Source organism: Cervus canadensis, chromosome 16, assembly GCF_019320065.1.
Source record: "Cervus canadensis isolate Bull #8, Minnesota chromosome 16, ASM1932006v1, whole genome shotgun sequence".
NCBI lineage: Eukaryota > Metazoa > Chordata > Mammalia > Artiodactyla > Cervidae > Cervus > Cervus canadensis.
This window is the reverse complement of record NC_057401.1, coordinates 10914060-10937946: the sequence shown is the minus strand read 5'-3', so window position 1 is coordinate 10937946 and position 23887 is coordinate 10914060. Positions and strand designations below refer to the sequence as shown.

The following is a 23887-nucleotide window of genomic DNA, read 5'->3' as shown; positions in this document are numbered from 1 at the left end:
CCTGAAGAATGAAGTACATTTCAGTTACTGATGTATGGCCAGTTTTAACTTGAACACTCATCAGTATTGGAGGAGCGGGGATTTGAAAATACTGCCTTCAAAAAAAAAAAAAAAGTTTTCCCTTTAACTTATTTTTACCCTTCCCACCTCTGTCTCCATGGAAATGGGGTCAGAGGCCACAGGGAGCTCTTAGGGAGCCAGCAGCTGAGAATGAGAGTTCGCACTTAGAGATTTCAGCTGAAAGCTATAAACTCCTTCATAAAGACCAGCTGAGTCTTGGCCACTACGGTCTCTGATTTTTTACACTGGTAAATAAGGTGCTTTTTTTTTCCTATGTGGAGGAGGATGTGATGCTAGTAAGTAAAAACCATTTTTGCATTTAAACTTGAAATTCTTCTCTGCAGTAAATCAAAGACATCCTTTAAGAAGTTATTTTCAACTTAAAAGTTTTAAATGGTCATGCACATTTGAAATTAAGCAATTATCACTAGTTTTACCTCTGTCCTCCTTTCAAGCTTATGATAGTATCAGATATTTGAAGGAAAACATGTGTGAGCTAAATCATTGCATACTATCAGTTGTAAATGATTCTAATGGAATATCACTGCAGCACGATTCAAAATCATTTGAACGAAAATAAAAATCTCCAGAATACGGGTGGTCAGTATCATTCCACAGAATGTTTTATGAATTAAAGTATAATTTACTATTACTTCCTTGTTTTTCTTGAACTGTTAACACTATTTCTTTCCTTCTTTCCTTTATTTTTTGTGCTTGAAGGGTTCAGTTTATTTTCTTATAAGCCATTTGAAAATATCCGAGAAGGCTAAATACTCAAATATGCCAGCTATGTTAAATTATTTTTATATATTCTACATTATCCTGTTATTCAGTAGCATCCAAGTAATTATTGAAACAGTATGAAATATAAATATGGTTTGAAAAAGCCCTGGCAAGTCCTGATTACATTTGGAGTTAAAAAGTCTGTGTTTCAGGCTATTCCCTTTTTTTTTTTTAATATTCCTTTTCTCTTTATGCCACACATCTTTATAGTTCATAGTTTATAGACTCAGCATTATTCCCAAGCAAATTTTTCAAAATTTCATCATTACTCTGACATAGAACATTCAGTTATTACTTTTAATCATTAATCACACAACTGCTCTGAAATTTCCAGAATTTAGTTTGAGTAAACATCAGAACTACAGCACCTCTCTCAGGGGCGGTAATCAATCTCTCTCTCTCTCTCTCTCTCCCATACACTCTCTCTCTCTCTCTTTTGTGTCCACCAGTCTCAGGATATTGCCTTCTTCCTTAGCATTTCCTCTGTCTCTCGGCCTCCTTGCCTGTCTCTGCTGAGCCCTCGCGGTGTCCTGGGTTGAGCCCTTATTCCACTTTCCTTTGCTCGCGGAGTGAACAGAACATTGTGTTCTGAAGCTGCCCCAGCACACATGCTTCACAATGCTGCCAAGTTTGCAGCTGACCAATTGGCCTACTTTAGAGGGCCTGATTTATAAAATTTACAACCCTTAATTTCCACCACCCCACTCTTCCTCCCCAACACACCCCTGAAAAAGAGTGTGCCAAATGTACTGATAAATCAAGCGTCCTTTGGTTTCGTTGCAACAAAATCAGCAGTCATTTCTCTCCCCTTCATTGGCTCTCAGCCTTGCCATTCCCTCCTGAATAGATGGAAAATAGTGGTTGATGTGTTGTAGGAAGACATTTGATAGTGGCCGCCTCTGAATTAATAACTCATTTTAAGAGAAATGTACTAACAAAATCATACGCTCCTCAGTTTCTGGAACTGCACTTCTAAGGTAATTCCTGTTCCAAAAACCAATTCAGACAAGTTTGTCTTCTTCCAAATTAGGAAGGTGGAGTTGGATCCTTGATTTTTTTTCAATGAGGTTGGGTCAGGCGGGTCTCCTGGGTTACAGGCAGATTCTTTACCTTCTAAGCCACTAAGGAAGCCCCTTTTGTATTTAGATATTTTGAATACTCCTTCTTGGCATTTGACTCATTGAAGTTTTTCAAATAGATGCAAGGTCAAATAGGATGGGTTTCCCTGATAGCTGAGTGGTAAAGAATCTGCGTGCAATATAGGAGACCTGGGTTCAATCCATGGGTTGGGAAAATTCCCCTGGAGAAGGAAGTGGCAACCCACTCCAATATTCTTGCCTAGAGAATTCCATGGACAGAGAAGCCTGGCAGGCTACAGTCCATCAGTTTGCAAAGAGTCAGACACAACCGAGCGACTAACTTATAAGAAGGCCAAATAGGAGAAGGTGAGGATTTAATGGAGTAAAGAAAAGCTGTGGAAATTGGTTTCTCATGATTTTAGTGATTTCTTATGGCTTTCTTTTTTTTTTTTTTCCTGCTCACTTCTTTAAGAAAAGGAGCCCTATCAGAGTAGATCTGAAGATTTACAAGGCCTGATGTTTCTTAAATAGGGAGCCCTCTTTATGAAAGAGATGAAACTAGATTCAGGGTAGAAATCTATTTTAAATGAAAAACAGAAATGATAACAAATTACAAATTCCAAAAAGCATCCAGGAAAATAGCATTATTATCCCTAGTATTAATTAACAATCATTGTTACTGTTACAATTTAACTGGTTGACCCACATATATAATGCACATTTTCCCTGTATGTTTGTTTTTATACGCTTTGATTTTCACATGGTAAAAATTTTATAATACCATTTATTATAAAATTTAATAATAAATGAGAGAATAGAAAGATAATTTTGTCTTTCTGCTGGCATAGTAGATAGAAATATATTTTTTGTTATTGATGGCTTAGAAAAGGTTTTTTTAGCTTCAGAACTTGTTGGTCATCCCACAGCTCAATTTCTTGCCCTAAAGGTGCTTTGTGTCCTAGGAAAGGCCCTCAGAGGCTGCAGACCTTTGATATCACTGGAGAGGGCTCCAGCTGGCCATTTGGCCATAGCCTCAGGGGCTGATTCAACTAAGCCAGGTCTGGCATCCGGTAAGTCCTGGGCAGGAGGAGGGGGTTGCAGGGCAAAAGGTGCCCTGATAGGGGAGCAGCATTTTAATCAGAATCTTCTTGATGCCAGAGTTGGGCTCAGGGTACTTGGAGAGGCCCCCATGTAGTATAGAATGTCACTAGGCACCAACAAAATTTAAGGGGTTCCTAGGAGCCCACTGATCTTCCCTGTAGATCAGGATATAGAGGACAACCCCCTGGCTGGAGCAGGGTCTGTGTATCCATGAGTTCCAAATCCCTGAGCAAGACACACAGAACAGGGGGCCCATAAAAGCAAGCAGCCATGAAGACTGAAGTTCATTAGTTTTACTGAGAATCTGCCTCTGTAGCTGAGCATGTAGTGGACATTCAGCTAACTGAAAACAACACTGACTTCCCAAGTGAGCCCAAGTGAGCCCTACTTAATATATGTGAAATTATAGGGTCCATAGGCAGGTTCATGACTATATCCTTATCATTTAGGACAGTACCTAGCACATGGTTGGAACTCAATAAATATTTGCGAAGTGAATGAGAAGTATTTTTTTCTGAATATTTTTCCATTTGCAGAGGGGACCAAAGTTAGTTACCAACACCTCTTATTTTCCTGGGTTAAAACAGGCCAGCCAACTGGAAGCCACTGGATATTGCGCACTTTTAATGTCTTCATCCACCCTTACTCTTTCTTACATCATCCAAGCTCCTTCCCCCCACAATGGGTGGCAGGCAGGACTTTAAAGCATAGTTTAAGCATCATGTCATTTTCTTTTCATTTTGAGTACATGCTCTTTTGCTGTCCAGATAGTCAAATGTCAAGCCTTTTCAGCTGGGATTCTTCCAGTTATGCTATAAGGCCCGAACTTTTTCAGAGTACAAAAACTGTTTACCCTTAAAAAAACTTAGTTAAAACATTGAGAGATTTTTCAAAATATGAGTATGTTTTCTTCTTATTTCTTGAGGATTCTGAGATGCTCCTTTTAACCTATTGGAAGAAGATAAGGCAGTCATCGTGTTTAATGTGGGGATTATTGTGACCTTTTCATTTCTGAAGCCTGCATGTCAGAATGTGGCCATGTCATTATCACCATAGTGAGTAGCGATGGAAAGAACGCATGAAACTCATAGATGACATAGAATTTTATGCTGACAAGTGACATCCTGTATCCTACCTCTTTATTAGTGAGGAAATTGCTGGTCAGAAAGATTAAATGAATTGCCCAAAGTTATAGTCATGACTGGCATTAATCAGAAGTTCTAAAAGGCAGCATAATAAAGCTATTCCTCAAAATAAGTTTTGGAACTTTTCTTATCTTTTATATTCATTTCCTCATCAACTTGTATCTCTAATACTATAAATCCAGTTAACTGTCTCTGCATCAGTAATGTTCAAAAACCCAATGTTTTATCAATATAAGATACACTGGAAACTGAGTCAGAGATGCTGCCTTGGAGGAACTTGACCTTGGCATGGTGCTGAGCACCTAGTGAGCATTTGAAGAACACTTACTGAAATAAACTGAGTACACTGAATCTTTGTCTCTAATTTCCTATACAACACTGCAAAATTTTATTCAACAAGCACTTATTAAACCACTGCTCTGAGTTAGGTACTTTGCTTATAGGGGACTACATTGAAAATTAAGAAACAAACCCTGCCTTCCAGGTGATCTTTGTTCAGTGAAGAAGACAGATGCATAATCTGTTAGTTTCTGTGGCTGTGTTGTTGTTGTTCAGTTGCTCAGTCAAGTCCAACTCTTTGTGACCCCATGGACCGCAGCACGCCAGGCATCCCTGTCCTTCACCAGCTCCTGGAGCTTGCTCCAACTCATATCTGTTCAATCGGTGATGCCATCCAACCATCTCAACATCTGTTGTCCCCTTCTCCTCGTGTCTTCAATCTTTCCCAGCATCATGGTCTTTTCTAATGAAAATTGGCTCTAGACATCAGGTGGCCAAAGTATGGAGTTTGGAGTTTCAGCCTCAGCATCAGTCCTTCCAATGAATATTCAGGATTGATTTCCTTTAGGATTGTCTGGTTTGATCTCCTAGCAGTCCAAGGGACTCTCAAGAGTCTTCTCCAACACCACAATTCAAAAGCATCAGTTCTTCAGTGCTGAGCCTTCTTTAGGGTCCAACTCTCACATCCATACATGACTACTGGAAAAACCATAGCTTTGACTTGATGGACCTTTGTTGGCAAAGTAATAGCTCTTCTTTTTAATACGCTGTCTAGGTTTGTCATAGCTTTTCTTCCAAGGAGCAAGCGTCTTTTAATTTCTTGGCTGCAGTCACTATCTACAGTGATTTTGGAGCCCAGGAAAATAAAGTCTGTCACAATGGCTGTGTAGGAAATTACAAATTTAGCAATTTAGTTTATTAGTTCACAGTTCTGCAAGTCAGACGTCTGGGTATAGCCCAAGTGGGTTCTCTGCTCATGGTCTCACAGGGCTGAAATCAAGGTGTTAGGTAGGCTGCATTCTTGCCTGTTGCTAGCATCTGACTCCAAGCATTTGTGCTTGTGACAGAATTCAGTTCCTTGGGATTGTGGGACTGAAGATCCTTCTAATCATCAGCCGAGGGTCGTCCTCAGATTATAGAAGCTGCCTCCCTTCCTTGCCCTGTGGCCCCTTCCATCTCCAAGCAAGTACAAGATTATCTTCTTTGTATCAAATCCCTCTCACACTTCAAGTCTCTTTTGAAGAGCCTCATCTCTTTTCAAAACTGACCTGATCAAGTAGGTAAGTCCCACAAAGAGTAATCTTGCTATCTTAAAGTCAAGCAATTTGGCACACCTTTTGCCATATAGGTTATATAATCATGGGAATAACATCTCATATTCACAGACCCTCCTCCAAGGCAATGCGAGGGAATTATACAAAGGACTCATTGAGGGGTCATGTTAGAATTCTGCCTGCTGCACATAACAAAACATTAGCATCAACCAGGATAAATGATATATTGAACTAGCTACAAAGAGCAACGAGAAGCCAAAGAAGTGAACAAATAGCTCTGCCTAGGGAAATATATAGAATTAAGGTAGGAGAAAAGGTAAAATTTAAGCTGGTCATAGAGAATGAATAGGAGTGCAACAAATAGAGAAGTCTCATGTGTGTGTGTATGTTGTGTGTGCATGTGTGAGTGTTTTCTTTCTTGTTTGAGTTCATGGAGCCTGCCACCTCTGGGAACTACTATCCCTAATGCTCAAAATATCAAGCCTAGTCATGGATTCATAAGAAAAGTTTAATAAATATTTTGATTGATGCACTATCTAAGTTATGAGCTTCGTATTATAGAATCTCAAACCTCTTTTTCTTACGCATCAGAGATTAAAAATATAATGTTGAAAGTCATGTATTAGACAATTGGGGAAATCTGAATGCTTTTATGATATTTGGTTAAGTTCAGTCAATCAGTCATGTCCAACTCCTTGTGACAGCGTGAACCACAGCATGCCAGGCTTCCCTGTCCATCGCCAACTCTCAGAGCTTGCTCAAACTCATGTCCATTGAGTTACTGATGCCATCTAACCATCTCATCCTCTGTTGTCCTCTTCTCCTCCTGCCCTCAATCTCCCAGCATCAGGGTCTTTTCAAATGAGTCAGTTGTTCCCATCAGGGGGCCAAAGTACTGGAGTTTCAGCCTCAGCATCAGTCCTTCCAATGAACATTCAGGAATTATTTCCTTTAGGATTGACTGGTTTGATCTCCTTGCAGTCCAAGGGACTATCAACAGTCTTCTTCAACATCACAGTTCAAAAGCATCAATTTTTCAGCACTCAGCTTTCTTTATAACCTAACTCTCACATCCATACATGACTACTAGAGAAACCATAACTTTGACTACATGGACCTTTGTTGGCAAAGTAATGTCTCTGCTTTTTAATATGCTGTCTAGGTTGGTCATAACTGTTCTTCCAAGGAGCAAGCGTTTTTTAATTTCATGGCTGCAATCACCATCTGCAGTGATTTTGGAGCCCAAGAAAATAAAGTCTGTCACTATTTCCATTGTTTCCCCATCTATTTGCCATGAAGTGATAGGACCAGATGCCATGATCTTAGTTTTTTGAATGTTGATTTTAAGCCAGCTCTTTCACTCTCCTCTTTCACTTTCATCAAGATGTTCTTTAGTTCCTCTTCACTTTCTGCCATAAGGGTGGTGTCATCTGTGTATATAAGGTTATTGATATTTCTCCCAGCAATCTTGATTCCAGCTTGTGCTTCATCCAGGCCAGCATTTCACATGATGTATTCTGCATAGAAGTTAAATAAACAGGGTGACAATTACTGTCTTGATGTACTCCTTTCCCGATTTGGAACCAGTCTGTTGTTCCATGTCTGGTTCTAACTGTTGCTTCTTGATCTGAATACAGATTTCTCAGGAGGCAGGTCAGGTGGTCTGGTATTCCCATCTTGAAGAATTTTCCACAGTTTGTTGTGATCCACACAGTCAAAGGCTTTGGCATTGTCAATAAAGCAGAGGTAGATGTTTTTCTGGAAGTCTCTTGCTTTTTCGATGATCCAACGGATGTTGGCAATTTCATCTCTGGTTCCTCTGCCTTTTCGAAATCCAGTTTGAACATCTGGAAATTCACAGTTCATGTACTGTTGAAGCCTGGCTTGGAGAATTTTGAGCATTACTTTGCTAGTGTGTGAAATGAGTGCAATTGTGCAGTAGTTTGAACATTCTTTGGCATTGCCTTTCTCTGGGATTGGAATGAAAACTGACCTGTTCCAGTCCTGTGGCCACTGCTGAGTTTTCCAAATTTGCTGGCATATTGCGTGCAGCACTTTCACAGCATCATCTTTTAGGATTTGAAATGGCTCAGCTGGAATTCTATCACCTCCACTAACTTTGTTCACAGTGATGCTTCCTAAGGCCCACTTGACTTTGCATTCCAGGATGTCTGGCTCTAGGTGAGTGATCACACCATCATGATTATCTGGATCATGAAGATCTTTTTTGTATAGTTCTTCTGTATATTCTTGCCACCTCCTCTTAATACCTTCTGTTTCTGTTAGGTCCATACTGTTTCTGTCCTTTATTGTGCCCATCTTTGCATGAAATGTTCCCTTGGTAGCTCTGATTTTCTTGCAGAAATCTCTAGTCTTTCCCATTCTGTTGTTTTCCTCTATTTCTTTGTATTGATCACTGAGGAAAGCTTTCTTATCTCTCCTTGTTATTCTTTGGAACTCTGCATTCAAACGGGTATATCTTTCCTTTTCTCCTTTGCCTTTTACTTCTCTTCTTTTCACAGCTATTTGTAAGGCCTCCTCAGACAACCATTTTGCCTTTTTTCATTTCTTTTTCTTGTGGATGGTCTTGATCACTGCCTCCTGTACAGTGTCACGATCCTCAGTCCATTGTTCTTCAGACACTCTATCAAATTTAATCCCTTGAATTTGTTTGTCACTTCTACTGTATAATCATAAGGGATTTGATTTAGGTCATACCTGAATGATCTAGTGGTTTTCCATACTTTCTTCAATTTCAGTCTGAATTTGGCTACAAGGAGTTCATGGTCTGAGCCACACACAGTCAGCTCCCGGTCTTGTTTTGCTGACTGTATAGAGCTTCTCCATCTTTGGCCGCAAAGAATATAATCAATCTGATTTTGGTGTTGACCATCTGGTAATGTCCATGTGTAGAGTTTTCTCTTGTGTTTTTGGAAGAGGGTGTTTGCTATGACCAGTGCATTCTCTTGGCAAAACTCTATTAGCCTTTGCCCTGCTTCATTATGTACTCCAAGGCCAAATTTGCCTGTTACTCCAGGTGTTTCTTGACTTCCTACTTTTGCATTCCAATCCCCTATGATGAAAATGACATCTTTTTTGGGTGTTAGTTCTAAAAGGTCTGTAGGTTTTCATAGAACCATCCATCTTCAGCTTCTTCAGCATTACTGGTCAGGGCATAGACTTGGATTATTGTGATATTGAGTGGTTTGCCTTGAAAACGAACAGAGATCATTCTGTCTTTTTTGAGATTATGTCCAAGTACTGCATTTCAGATTATTTTGTTGACTATGATGGCTACTCCATTTCTTCTAAGGGATTCTTGGCCACAGTAGTAGGTATAATAGTCATCTGAGTTAAATTCACCCACTCCAGTCCATTTTATTTCACCGATTCCTAAAATGTCAATGTTCACTCTTGCCATCTCCTGTTTGACCACTTCCAATTTGCCTTGATTCATGGACCTAACATTCCAGGTTCCTATGCAATATTGCTCTTTACAGCATCGGACTTAACTTCCATCACCAGTCATATCCACAACTGGGTGCTGTTGTTGCTTTGGCTCCATCTCTTCAACCAACATGGGGAGTTCATCTTTCAATGTCCTATTTGCCTTTTCATACTGTTCATGGGTTTCTCAAGGCAAGAATACTGAAGTGGTTTGCCATTCCCTTTTCCAGTGGACTGCATTTTGTCAGAACTCTCCACCATGACCCGTCTATCTTGGGTGGCCCCACACAGCATGGCTCATAGTTTCACTGAGTTAGAGGAGATGGTGGTCCATGTGATCAGATTGCTTACTTTTCTGTGATTGTGGTTTTCATTCTCTCTGCCCTCTGATGGAGAAGGATGGGAGGCTTATGGAAGCTTCCTGATGGGAGAGACAGACTGAGGGGGAGACTGGGTCTTGTTCCCCAGTCTAATATAAGTTCTGGCAGCTCTATGTTGGGGTTGATGATGACCTCCTCCAAGAGGGCTTATGCCACACCCAGGTCTGCTGCACCTAGAGCCCCTGCCCCTGCGACAGGCCACTGCTGACCCGTACCTCTGCAGGAGACACTTAAAGGCGGGTCTGGCTCAGTCTCTGCGGGGTCTCCTGGCGCGCACAAGGTTTTGCTTGATCCCTTGGAACATCTCTCGCGGGTATGGGGTTTGATTCTAAATGCAATTTTGCCCCTTCTACCATCTTGCTGGGGCTTCTCCTTTGCCCTTGGATGTGGGGTATTTTTTTTCGGTGGGATCCAACATTCTCCTGTCAATGGTTGTTCAGTAGCAAGTTGTAATTTTGGAATTCTCGCAAGAGAAGATGAGCACACGTCATTCTACCCAACCATCTTGTCCTTGTTAATTGATATTAAATATTTTTAAAATATTGTTAAGTATCATAATGGTCTCATGGATTTATAAAAAGAATCTTTATATTTTAGAAATATATATACACAACATTTGCTAATAAAATCATACAGTATCTTGAAAAAGATAGTAAAATTTGATTTTCTAAAAAGTTTTAAGATATTTGGAAATAGTCATGTGTGTACACATAAATGTGTACATATAGAAAACTATACCACTGATTTTTAGTAACTGACTTCTAGTAACTTCTCCTGTATTTTTCTCTTTTGCTTATCCTGCCCTTTTATATTAGGGATGTTCAGGTACTTATTAATTAAAGAGATTTCAGTTTTAAGCAGCAGAATCTGACTCTACTTAATTCAAGGGAGTTAAAAGGGGAAATTGCTAGAAGCCTGGTTATCCAGTAGCAGTAGCTAGTCACTAAAGATAGCCCCCAATGAACCACACCTCCCAGACTCTGCGACCTTACATAGGTCCACACTGAATTTCAGTTGGCACTTTCACTCTTTCGTTGTGATTTGTTTGTATTCTTTTGTCCAGTTTTATTGAGATTTAGTTGACATTTAATATTGTATGTTTAAGATGTACAAAATAATGATGTGTGTATTTGTGCAAATGATTACTACAATAAGATTAGTTAAAAATCCATCACCTTGTGGAGTTACAAATTTTTTTCCTTGTGATGAAAATTTTTCAGATCTATTCTTTTATCAACTTTCAACTATATAATACAGTATTATTAAACGTACTCACCAGCCTGTACATATACCAGAATGTATTTATTCCATACCTGGAAATTTGTACATTTTTACTACCTTCAACTAATATCCCCAATACCCTCAACCCCTTCTCTGGCAAGCAGCAATCTATTCTCTATTTCTATGAGTTTTGTTTTCACTTATAAGTGAAATCAAGTGAAATCATATAGTATTTATCTTTCTCTGTCAAACTTATTTCACTTAGCATAAGGCTGTCAAGTTTTATCTATACTGTTGAAAATGACAAGATGTCCTTTTTATGGCTGAACATTATTTCATTTTTTCCTATTTAAAAAAATTTGAGATATAATTGGCATCTAACATTACACTGGTTTAGCGTTTTTAAACATAAAGATTTGGTATATGTATATATCATAATATGATAACCACAATAAGTTTAGTTAACATCCATCAACACACACAATTACACTTTTTTCTTGTGATGAAAACTTTTAAGATCAGCTCTCTTTACAACTTTCAAATATGCAATATAGTACTGTTAATTATAGTCACCATAATATATGTTACATCCCCAGGGCTTATTTCCTTTATGATTGGAAGTTTAAACTTTTTGGCTACCTTCAGACAGTCTGCCCACCCTAGTCCCTTGTTTCTGGCAACCACCAATCTGTTCTGTATCTGTGATTTGGGGTTTTGCTTGTCTGTTCGCTTGATTTTAGATTCCATGTATAAGTAGGATCAATCACATGCCATTTGTCTCTTTCTGTCTGACTTATTTCACTTAACATATGCCCTCAGTGTCTACCCATGTTGTCACAAATAACAAGATTTCCTTCTCTAGTGGCTGAAATACATACATATCACATTTTCATTATTCATTCATTCTTCAATGGGCACAAGTCATTTCTATATCTTGGCTATTGTTAATAATGCTGCAATGAACATGGGGGTACATATACTTTTTGAGTTAATATTTTCATTCCCTTTGGTAATATTTATTCCCAGAAGTGAAATTGCTGTATTAAATGGTAGTTCAATATTTAATTTTTTGAAGATCCTCTATACAGTTTTCCATAGTGGCTGCACCAAGTTACACTCTCACCAACAGTAATGTGGGAATTTTGCTCCACATTCTTGCCAACATTTGTTACTTCTTGTCATTTTTCTAATAGCCATTCTAACAGGTGTGTGATTTTGATTTACATTTCCCTGATGATTGTTGATGTTCAGCAGCTTTTCAGGTACCTGTTGGCCATCTGCATGTTATCTTTGGAGAAATGCCTATTTAGCTCCTCTACCCTTTTTTTTTTTTCTCTACCCATTTTTAAATCAAATTTCTTGTTTCTTTTTTCCCCTCAGTTGACTTGTATGAATTTTTTATGTATTTTGAGTACGAACCCCTCATCAGATATATGATTTACAACTATTTTTTCCTGCTCTGTTTTCATTTTGTTGATAGTTTCCTTTGCTGTGCAGAAGCTTTTTACTTTGGTGTAAAAAGCTATATTTGTTTATTTTTGCTTTTATTGCCTTTGCTTTTAGTGTCAAATACAAAAAAAAAAAATCATTGCCAAGAGCAATGTCATGGAACCTGTTTTCTTTTAGGAATTTTATGATTTTGGGTCTCATGTTTAAGCCATTGATCCATTTTGAGTTGAATTTTAAGTATGGTATTGAGTAGTGTCCACTTTTAGTTTTCTGCATGTGGCTGTTCAGCTTTACCAGCACCATTTGTTGAAGAGACTGTCTTTCCCAATTATGTGTTCTTGATTCCCTTGTTGTAAACTAACTGATTCTATACATGTAGGTTTATTACTGGACTCTCTTTTCTGTTCCATTTATCTATGTGTCTGTTTTTTATGTCAGTACTATACTCTTTTGATTACTGTAGCTTTGAAACATAGTTTGAAATCAAGAAATGTGTCGCCTCCTGTTTTATCCTTTTTTCTCAAGATTGTTTTAGCTATTTAGAGTCTTTTCTGATTCCGTACAGATTTTAGGATTATTTGTTCTATTTCTATGTAAATGTCTTTAGAATTTAGATAGGGGTTATATTGCCTCTGTAGATTGCTTAGGGTAGTATGGACATTTTAAAATATTAACTCTTAATAATAATGAGATACAGCATAGTTTTTTAGACTTGTAAAAAAAAGTAAAAATAAATATTAACTCTTCTAACCCATGAGCATAGATCTTCACTTACATGTGCCTACTTCAATTTTTTTCATCAATATCTTATGGTTTTAAATTTACAGGTCTTTTACCTCCTTGGTTAAATTTATCCCTAAGTATTTTGTTCTTTTTTATGCAATTGTAAATGGGATTATTTTCTTAATTTCTCTTTCTGATAATTAGTTATTAGCATGTAGAATGCAACTGATTTTTTATTGATTTTATATATTCAAGCTTAATTGAATTTTTTATTAGTTCCAATAGTTTTTTTGTGAGGTCTTTAGGGCATTCAATACATGATAGGATGCCATCTGCTAATAGTAACAGTTTGCTTCTTTCTGATTTGGATGCCTTTTATTTCTTTTTCTTGTCTAACTGCTCTGGCTTGGATTTCCAATACTATATGAAATAAAAGTAGCAAGAGTGGGCACCCTTGTATTGTTTCTGGTCTTAGAGGAAAAGCTTTCACCTTTCCACTATTAATAATGATGTAATTTGGGGGCTTGTCATATATGAGCTTTATTATGTTAAGATATGTTCCCTCTGTATCTACATTGTTGAGAACTCTCATCACAAATGGGCTGAATTTTGCCAAAAGCTTTTTCTATATCTATTGAGATGATTGTGTGACTTTTATCTTTCAATTTGTTAATATGACATATTACATTGATTTGCAGATGTTGAATCATCCTTACACTGTTGGAATAAATCCTAATTGATCATGGTATATGATCCTTTTAATGTATTGTTGGATGCAGTTTACTAATAATCAGTTAAAGATTCTTTGTGTCTAAGTTTATCAGGAATACTGACATGTAATTTTCTTTTCTTGTGGTGTCCTTTTCTGGTTTTAGTATTAGGGTAATACTAGTTTTGTAAAATAAGGTTGGAAGTGTTCCCTTTTCTTTTTTCTGGAAGAGTTTCAGAAAAATTGATGTTAGTTCTTCTTTAAAAGATTGGTAGAATTCACCAATAAAACCATCTGGTCCTGAAGTTTTATTTGTTGGGAGGTTTTTTATTAATGATTTGATCTCCTTACAAGTAATCAACCTATTGAGATTTTCTATTTCTTCATGATCCAGTCTTGGTAGGCTATGTGTTTCTACGAATTTATACATTCTTCTAATTTGTACAGGTTTTTAGTGTTCATGTTTGTCTTTTATTATCCTTTATGCTTCTGTGGTACCAGTTGTAATGTCTCCTCTTTCATTTTGCATCCTCTATTTTTTTTTTTTTTTTTTTTGGTGAATCTAGCTAAAAGTTTATCTATTTTGTGTGCTCAGTTGCTTCAGTCATCTCTGACTTTTGCGACGCTATTGACTATAACCCTCCAGGCTCCTCTGTCCACAGGATTCTCCAGGCAGGAATACTGGACTGGGTTGCCATTTCCTTCTCAGAGTATCTTTCCAACCCAGGGTTCCATCTCCTGCATTGCAGGCAGATTCTTTACTGGCTGAGCCATCAAGGAAGCCCTATCTATTTATCTTATTTAAAAATAAAAAATAAAAAAACAGCTTTTGGCTTCATTGATCTTTCCGTTGTGTTTTTAGTCTCTATTTCACTTATTTCCTTTCTGATCTTTGTTATTTCCTTCCTTCTACTAACTTTGGACTTGGTTGTTTGTTTTTTCCTTCTATTTCTTGAGGTATAAAGTTAGATTTTTTATTTGAGATCTTTTTTGTTTCTTAGTAAGCATTTATCATTGTGAACTTTCCTCTAAGAACTGCTCTCTTGCTACAAACCACACGTTTTAGTATGTTGTATTTCCATTTTCATTTGCTTCAAGATACTTTCTGATTTCTCTTTTGATTTCTTTGTTGACCCAATGATTGTTTAGTTGCAGGCTGTTTAATTGCCACATATTTGTGAATTTTCCAGTTTTCTTTGAATTGATGTCCAGTTTCATATCACAGTTAGAAAAGATGGATGGTATGATTTTAATTTCATTAACTTTATTAAGATTTGTTTTGCGGCCTAACATTTGATCTATCCTGGAGTAAGTTTTGTGTGAGCTTAAGAAGAATGTATTTTCTGTTGTTTGGGCATGGAATGTTCTGTATATGTCTGTATATGTTCTGTACATGTGTGTGCTCAGTCACTCAGTTGTATCCAATTCTTTGTGACCAGTCTTCTCTGTCCATGGGATTTTGCAGGCAAGAATACTGGAGTGGGTTGCCATTTTCTACTCCAGGGGATCTTCCCCACCAAGGAATTGAACCTGAGTCTCCTGTGTCTTCTGCATTGGCATGCAGATTCTTTACCACTGCATCACCTGTTAAGTCCACACAATTTAATATGTGATTTAAGGCTAATTTTCCTTATTGAATTTTTGTCTGGATGATGTTAACATTGACAGGTATCGAAGTCCCCTACTACTACTGGATTTCTATTTATTTCTCCCTTTAGGTCTTTTCATATTTGCTTTACACATTTTGGTGCTCTTATGTTGGGTGGACAGATACTTACAATTATTATATACCCTTGATGGACTGACCCCTTTATAATGACTTCTGTGTCTCTTTGTCTAATATGAGTATAGTTACTACACTTTTCTTTTGGTTCCCATTTGTGTGAAGTAATCTCTTCCATTCCTTTATTTTCAGTCTGTATGTATTCTACATCTGAAGCAAGAGTCTTAGGCAGCATATAGATGGGTCGTGTGTTTTTTTTTAATCCACTCAGCACCTTGTTGTCTTCTGACAGAAGAATTTGGTCTATTTACATTAAAGTAACTATGAAAGGTATGGACTCATTGCCATTTTGTTAATTATTTTCTGGCAGTTCTGTAATGCCTTTTCTTCTTTATTCTTCTTTTGTTCTCTTCCTTTGTGATTCATTGATTTTCTATAGATTTTTTTTTTCTGTGACTGCTTTCAATTAACAGAATGCCACAGACATGATGTTGTAACAGTGAGGGCTCTAAACCTTAAGAAGGTATTTTTATACGGGGAGTCCTGACCACCACATACACATGGTGCCGTCAGAGCCTCACCTGAAGCTTACATCCTGTTGGACCAAATGGACTTAACTTACATATATATAATAGGTGGCAAATTTCTTTTATGCTTAAACCTTTATATTCTGTATTTTCTATTAGTTATAGCTGAAATGATCTTTGTATAAGGGCCATTACCAAACAAGAGAGAGTTTTTATAAGCTAGGCAAATACCTCAAGAGAGGGGTTTGGGGAAGAAAAGATACATGTATATGTATGGTTGAGTCCCTTTGCTATTCACCAGAAACTACCACAACATTGTTAATCGGCTATACCCTAGTAAAAAATAAAAAGTTTAAAATGTAAGGGGAGAAAAGGAATGTAACGCCTTTTCACTTAGATCACTTAGAGCTGTCTTGTAAGCACAGAAATCTGGGACAGTAGAGGAGGATATGAGGTCACACGGTATCCTATTGCCATTACAACTCTTCATGTCACCTGTGAGGAAGGGAGAAAGATGGGAAAGTAACTAAACCTACTGAGCCCCTACTACGCGCTAGGCCCTGGCCTTGGTTCTTTATGTATCTTATTGAATCTACACAAAAACCTTTGGAGGAGGTCCTCTTAACACTGCAGATGTAGAAGCTGCAGCTCTGAGGGGGTAACTTGGTGAACATTGTGTTGCTGTCAGGCAGGTCTTCCATCTGGCTGCAAAGCTCCTTCTCTTCCCCTCTCTCCTTTGTTCAATCCTGGAAGCACCCTTTTATATCAGCTCTGTTATCTCCACCATTAAGCATAATTATCAGTGAGGATTAGGAAAGGAAGGCATAAAAGCAACTCTGGGCACAGGAAGCCCTGGAGATAGGATTAGAGGGATAAGATTTGCCCTCATCCTCACTCTGTTCCTTGTACGGGCTATTACATATTCATGGCCATACGTGTTCCATGTAGAACCACTGAATGTTGAAGCATAAGAGAACTTTGTGTCATCTACTCTTATCTTTTCTTTCTACAGTTGATGAAACTGAATCCAGAAAACTGAAATGACCTGCCCTAAAGCCACACCGTTAGAGACAGTGCTTGAACTAGAACCAGAGGGTGCTTTTAGCTCCACCTCTCTGGACTATAGCATAGCATTATTTCAAAGTTCCGACTCTGGAACCACACTACCTGGGTTCAGTCCTCAGCCCTGTCACTTCCTGAGTGGGTTGGGCAAGTAATTTCCCCACCTGATAAATGGAGCAAATAACATCACCTCTCTCTTGGATGTGAAGCACATAAAACAGTGAGTGCTATGTGTTTCTTACCATTGACCAGCTTACAACTCATGGTCTTGGTGACATTGATTCTTTGCCCATTCCGGCCCTGTCTTGAGCACCTCCCAGGAATCTTGCTATACTCCAGTTACCTTCAGTGTGAACTGAATTACAGTCTTTCAGTCATCTGCCTATATCTGCTCTAAAAAGAATTTTTGATCCATGTGCTATGAGGTAAGGGAGACAATAGGACAAGACCCCTAATTTTGGTCCTACTATCTCTAACCTTTAGTTTTCCCTTTTTGCTTTTCTCACCTGTTGATGGCAATAGAAGGAGCGGGGCTCAGAGTTCTCCTCATCTCACCCTCTCAATTTTGAAATCTGCCACTAGGAAAGGTTCTGATAAGCTAATTCTTGGGTAACTTACTGATAAGGCCTAACCAATAACCTATGCTTCTAGGAACATTTTGGAGTTTTACAACAGGTTAAAGCCTAAACCAAAAGATCTCTAATGTTAGTGTTTTGGTATGAGTTAGGAGAAGGATAGGTTTGCACTTTGGTTTTGTGTTGCTGGTATGGGACTGAGGAAAAGGAAAGGGAGGAAGCCCATGTCTTTCTTATGAACTCAGGTTCTATCCTCCAGGCTGGGAGTGAGCTAACCATGTGGGCAGTTGGGGAGAAGTACTGAATTTCTTCCCAGGATTTCTTGAGGCAACTCAACTAGGATAGAAAATCAGAATTTCTTTCAGGGGAACCAAAGAGTGGGGGTAGACGGTGACTCCGCCAAAAAATAGAATGTTTACTGAGAACAAAAACATGCATCATATCTAAGCCAGAATAGGATAGAGTGACCCACAAGCAATGCCAGGAATGAGTCTGAGCCCTGACCTTACACTCTTTTTTAATTTGAGCTGGCTCTGTGCACTATGAGACAGTAACAGATTCAAGGTCCCAAAACATGTTCACTTGTTGCTGCCCTTTCTTGCTGTTCTCAGGGTTGGTACACCTTCTAAAGAGCTGTGGATGGAGGAAGCCATTGACTAATGTGACCAAGACTTACTTGGACTCCTGGAAAAGCAAAATTCCAGCCAGGCCCATCCATCAGCCCACACAGAGCTCCCTCTGCACTTATTTCAAATAAAGTTCTGTGGAAATGTAAGGAGGAAGTGGATCTACAGAAACTAGAAATCCAAATGTAACAGTTCGTCTACTAGAGGAGAAGAGCTAGATCAGGAACCTAGTGATGGGCATGGGAGTAGGGTGGGCAGCAGGAGCAGGAGCAAAAACGCATGCCTTCCTGATTGTGGGTCATTATAGGCCTTTATGCAGCAAACACTAGCTACAGCCTTAATAGATATGTTTTCACACATTAAATAACATGTTTCACACATTAGATAACATGTTTTCACATATGTATATCACTGGTTTTTCAAACACATTTGGAAGCTATAGTGTAGTAACATGATTAAGCTGCTACTAAGTCGCTTCAGTCGTGTCTGACTCTGTGCGACCCCAAAGACGGCAGCCCACCAGGTTCCTCTGTCCCTGGGATTCTCCAGGCAAGAATACTGGAGTGGGTTGCCGTTTCCTTCTCCAACATGATTAATATCATCCCTAATTTATAATTCATTGTCAATGAATGCATAGTAAAATTCAACGACTCTTATACAGGGTTCCATGAACTTATTTTGACTTGCAAGAGAACTTCTTGTTCTTGTAAAGGTTGGAAACACTGGGCTATGTATATGTCTTTTCATTGTCACCACCATGTGATTTCAACCCAGTGCTCGGTGACAACCTAGTGGGGTGGGATGGGGACAGGACAGGAGGGGGATTCAGGAAGCAGGAGACATAAGTATACCTGTGGCTGATTCATATTGATGTACAGAAGAGGCCAACACAATACTGATGTTCTTGATCACTGCCTCCTGTACAACATCACAAACATAGTTCTTCAGGCACTCTGTCTATCAGATCTAATCCCTTAAATCTATTTGCCACTTCCACTGTATAATCGTAAGGAATTTGCTTTAGGTCATACCTATGTTCACAGACAGATTCTTAACCACTAGACCACCAGGGAAATACTATTTTATTTTCTTTTATTAAAACTGTTGACATCCAAACCAATGCTTATATATATAACATTGAAGAAGTGATACTTCAAATTTATATCCTCCTTCATCACCTTTGTACTCCTCCTCATCAGCACCAAAGAATCAGCTGCCCTTTGTGTTTTGTTGGGAAATCCATGTTCACAGTATCTGTTCCCATGTTTAGTAAGCAGACTTTGTTTCCTTAAGTTGAGACACCACCTCTGTGACCTGACATTTATTTTAGGAGCCAGAATGACTCTGGTCCCTAAAATAAATCTCAGGACAGTCAACAAATTTCTGAATATCCTATGATAATTGCAAGGCTTCCCTGGTGGCTCAGTGGTAAATACCTGCCTGCCAATATAGAAGATACAAGCTCAATCCCTAGATCAGGAAGATCCCCTGGAGAAGGAACTGGCAACCCACTTCAGTATTCTTGCCTGGAAAATCACTTGGACAGAGGAACCTGTTGAGTAATAATCCAATCCATGGGGTTGTAAGAATCAGTCACAACTTGGTGACTACACCACCATCACCACCATGATGATTGATTCCTTGCTTTCAGGGATTATTAAATATGAAATTCTTTCAAAACATGTATATATTTCTCCTTCCTCTATCAGATAACACAATCATAAAAGGGCTAATGTACTTTATACTCTCTGAACTCTGAAAGTCTATGATTTGAGAGCACTAATTTGGAGAGTAGGAGCAGAGATGAAGAGATTAATTAACAAATGGTATCAAATCAGGCTAAACAGGAAGTCACTTTGTGTGATGGAGGAAAATTAATAAGACTATTTTTAAAAGTCAACGAGCACCGCACTTAAGTGTGGGCTATGAATAGCGAGTTTGAAGGAACAGTAGTATAGGAGGTGGGGGTAGGGGAGAGGTAACCTTCCAGTGGGGAAATCTGATAAACATTACCTCAGCCATGTGATCAAGGTCAACATCAACAGTCATAGGTCATGTTGATAGTATATACCCTTGATATGATGTGATGAAAATGGCACCTTACATCTGAGGTCCTCTACCAGAACCTATTACGTTAGTCTAATCACAAGAAAAACATGAGACTTGTCCCCAGAGAGGTACATTCTCTTACCTCTTACAAAATCACTAGTATACCTCAAAACTGGCAAAGTCATCAAAACCAACGGAAGCTTGAGAAACTCTCACAGCCAAGAGGAGCCTAAGAAGACATGGCAACTAAAGGCAATGTGGTGTCCTAGATGGAATCCTGACATAGGAGAAGGACGTTGGGTAAACACCAAGGAAATCTGAATAAACTATGGACTTTAGTTAATACTATTTTGGTATTAGTTAATTGATTATAACAAAGGTGCATTAGTAGATGTTAATAATAGTGGAAACTGGGTGGAGGGTATAGGGAACTCTGTAACACTCAGTTTCTTCCACAAATGTTAATTGTTCTAAAAACTAACAGCTATTTTTTAAATAAAAAATTTAAGAACAATTATTTAAAATAAGAACAATGACAATTTTTTTTTAAAAACAAGCTCACTGAGCCCATACTTGGGTGGTAAAAGCTCTTATTATTAAGAAGGGACCTTTCTGCCTAATGATTCAACCTCATCTGAGTTTTCCTGGAATTCTCTGTAATGAAAAGAATATATAAACTATTGACTTACTCTGTATTCCCATGGCCAACTTGCCTTTTCTAGGCCACAGCCACCTGGAAACTTAAAGTTAAAATTTATAAGCATAAGCTATGTGTTTCCCCCAGAAAGAGTAAAAGTTATTTTATAGTCATACCAGGGTTGGATTTCTGGCTGTACCATTTATAAGCTGTGTAACAATATTGAACATATCACTTAACCTCTCTGAAACTCAGTTTTCTCCTTTCTTAAAAAAAAAGAAAAAAAACAAAACAAAAGACATTGAAAGATTATGACAAGCAAGACAACATGCAGTCCTTAAGTCAGTCTCCAGCACATCAAAGTTCCCAGTAAGTGATAGTTAATAATAAACAGGGTCTTCAATCCACAACAAGATGAGATCATCCCTTGGGCTGCACCGAAAAATAACTTAGAGCTCTTCCCTTCCAGTCCTCCTTCCCACCCCAGCAGGTCACAGGGCATCAAGCATCTAGAAGGCTTTCTGCCAAAAACGGTCCTGGTTTGTTATCTCAGGGAGTCTTGGTCATTTAGCAAAGTCAGGGTCTTTGTTATTGTTTTCATCCCCACTGGCCGAGCAGAGAAAGACCAAGCCACAGGATACATCTCTGCCTGCCAAGGTCCTGTGTTCCCGAAACAAAAACGCGATAAAAATGGCAGTTCGTGGCTTGGGAGCCCGTGGGGAGGGCTCTCCTCCTCTTCCTCAGCACCTGTCGCTGAGACGGGGCGGCCCAGCCCGGCAGCAGCTCCAGCCCCGGGGCTCCCGGCAACGCCGCCCAGCCCACTCAGCGACTAGAAAGCGCCCATTGAGGGCTTGCAGCTGCCGGGGCCGCTTGCCCAAATACTACATAAAGCCTCAACTTCAGCTCCAGTGAAGAAGTCACTACTGTGTTCTTCCTGAGCCCCAGTCACGGCTATCAAACATTCAAAGCAAACTGGCGATGGTTAAACACTGCATGTGTTTACACCCCGAATCTTGAATCACAATGGGGAGGCTTGAGCTGCCAAGGCCCGGCTTTATCCTGGACACTGAAGTCTGTTCTCTGACCCACCGAACAGGAGTAGCGTTGAGTAAATACCAGATCGCTTTGCTTTTCATAGATGTTTGCTCTCAGGGACTTCAATGGGGTTCGTCTCCAGGCGGGGTTGAAGGGCACATACTTGCAGAGTCAAGATGCTGTCTCACGTGAGTGGGCGTTCAGAAGCTTTAAGGCTTTGGAAGCCATCCCTAAAGAGAAAATCCAAACAGTATAAAATAAAATATATCCAAGCAGATGAAAGGATAACTGGGATCCTTTAAAAAAAGAAAAACTACTATGAAAAAAGTGAGGAGGAAAAAGAAGGATGGCAATGTGGTTAGTGGGGTGAGCTGAGGGCTGGATGTTTAGAGCTTCCTAACACTGTTCTCTACCCTTGAGAATTTAAACACTTTATTCATTTGAAAAAAATTCTATAATAAGAAAGACCGTTTGCCTCGCCCCTTTATCTATGATAAAATACAAAACCTAGATTTTCTTTGAAATGTCCCAGTCTGTTCTGTGTTTTTAACTCTTTCAGGTTTTTTATCCTTTACATTGCATGTCAGGATTTTGATTTTTCAGACTATAGAAACGTACATCATCATTGTGATAAATCGAGAAATGCAGGAAGCAAACATAAAGAAGAAAGTGTAAGTACTATATCTTTGAATTAGAGTTAGTATTTTTGTACACTTCCTTGCCACCTTTATATACAGAGAGAAAGAAAGAAAGAGAAAAAAGTAATTTTAAACATACTTAAATAGAATCCAATTTTGCTTAGCTTTATACTATGTGTTGTTTTTCTATTTTTTTTTTTTTAACTTCTCATGACCATTCCCCATACCACTAGATATTCCTAAAAGAATGACTCATAATGGCTTTGGAATATTTTCACCCTATGTTTTTCGATGCCAGAAAAAAGTTCAAAACAGAGTTTTACTTATACCATGCCATACTTTTAAAAAAACAGAACAAGCTTTTTATAGCTAGAGAGTATAAGGAAATTTATTTTGTACTGGATATATACCACTTTCTCCAGAATAATTTAAGAATTGCAGCTGGATTCAGCATAGTATTTGGCAAGTACAAATATAGTAGTAAGATGAAGTTTTCTTACCTTCAGATGTGCTCCAAAAGGGAAATGAGACAAAGAATGGAAATTGAGCACAAGGGTGGGTTGTAGATGTGAGGCGCGAAGCCAGAAATGGGAGATGGTGACTCAGTTCTCAGACATAATCACACACACACACACATACACACACACACACGCACACACACGCACACACACCCCGACTTCTGCAGTCTGTGCACCAGCTGACAGGACCTCTCTCTTTTAAGAACTTTGGAATCAAAATTCAAAGGGATCCAGTGAAAATCATAAAGATTAAGAGGAAAAGACATATTGCATATTAGAAATGCAGAATAACAGAAGAGATGACAGGCAGATCCAGGGACAAGCTCTCCAGCATGGTCTGGGCACTTGCTACACCTACAGCCATACATCGGATACGAAGGTGAAAGAATAAGCTACAGTGTTCAGCCCCATGGAGCTCCCAGACTAATGGAGAAGACGGGATGTAAGCAAGTCATTTCAGCTCAACATGAGACTTGCACGGACGGAGAACGGAAGGCAGCCCTTAGCCAGCCTGGGAGCAGAAGGATGAGGATTCATGTGCCATCAGAAGGTCTCAGAGAGGATGCAGCCTAGGAGCCAAGCTGAGAAGAATGAGACCTCACAAACATGGGAGGAAAGGGAAAATCATGGGGGGAACACTGAGTTAGCAAAGAAAGAGAAACAACTCTATTTTAAAACATCTTTTTGTCATGGGCTTGAGACCCAATGTTATTTGATATAGACTTATCCTTTTTTCCTGTAATATACATACAGAATATATAATACTCTGAAGCACCCCTGAAAACTTTTGTGCTGGACAAAGTTTGATAATTTTAAGCGTATTCCAAATAAATGAAGGGACAGTCAT

General features: G+C 38.8%; 1 long non-coding RNA gene across 1 annotated transcript; it reads left to right on the top strand.

The window, feature by feature from the left end:
* Positions 1-2897: 2897 nt before the first annotated feature.
* Positions 2898-18604, top strand: LOC122454535. Its single transcript, XR_006273432.1, has 3 exons — positions 2898-2992; positions 5515-5727; positions 18149-18604. It is a non-coding gene; the product is annotated as an uncharacterized LOC122454535 (long non-coding RNA).
* Positions 18605-23887: the final 5283 nt, after the last annotated feature.